This window comes from Lupinus angustifolius, chromosome LG09 (genome assembly GCF_001865875.1).
Source record: "Lupinus angustifolius cultivar Tanjil chromosome LG09, LupAngTanjil_v1.0, whole genome shotgun sequence".
In the NCBI taxonomy this organism is placed as follows: domain Eukaryota; kingdom Viridiplantae; phylum Streptophyta; class Magnoliopsida; order Fabales; family Fabaceae; genus Lupinus; species Lupinus angustifolius.
Genome location: NC_032017.1, coordinates 7,623,618 through 7,624,489, shown reverse-complemented (window position 1 = coordinate 7,624,489; position 872 = coordinate 7,623,618).

Genomic DNA, 872 nt, shown 5'->3' with positions numbered 1-872 from the left:
CCTCATCGGCTTTAGAATCAAATTTTCCTAAAGCATGCTTTCCATTATTTAATATAAAACATTTGCAACCGAAAGCGTGAAGATGGGATATATTTGGTTTGTGGCCTTTTAAAAGTTCATAAGGAGTTTTATTCAAATTAGGCCTTAAGTGTACTCGATTTATAACATAACATGCAGTGTGAACTGCATCAGCCCAGAAGTACTTGGGGGTATTACTTTCGTTAAGCATGGTTCTCGCTAATTCTTCTAAAACACGATTTTTCCTCTCTACAACTCCATTTTGTTGTGGAGTGCGAGGAGCAGAGAACTGATGTAAAATGCCATGCTTATCACAGAATTTGTCGAACTGAAAGTTCTCAAATTCTCCCCCGTGATCACTTCGTATATATATTATTTTCAGGTTAAGTGGGTTTTGGATTTGCTTGGCAAGATTTTTAAAAGTTCTGAACGCGTCGCTTTTTGATGATAAAAACAATGTCCATGTAAATCTAGAGAAATCATCAACAATAACTAGAGCATAGTAGCTACCACCAAAACTCATGATTTGTGATGGTCCAAACAAGTCCATATGGAGTAACTCCAAAGGTCTTGAAGTGGATATCACATTTTTGTTTTTAAAAGAGTTTTTGGTTTGTTTACACTTTTGACAAGTGTCACAAATCTCTTTAGTTTTAAAATTTAGTTTTGGTAGCCACTCAACTAGTTCGTTTGATGATAATTTATCTAGATGTTTTATATGGATATGAGCAACGCGTCTATGCCAGAGTCAGATGTCATCTTCTTTAGAAATGAAGCATTACGAAAATAATGTACTGACATCGTCCAAATTAACCATGTAAATATTGTTTATACGATGACCAATAAATTTAACG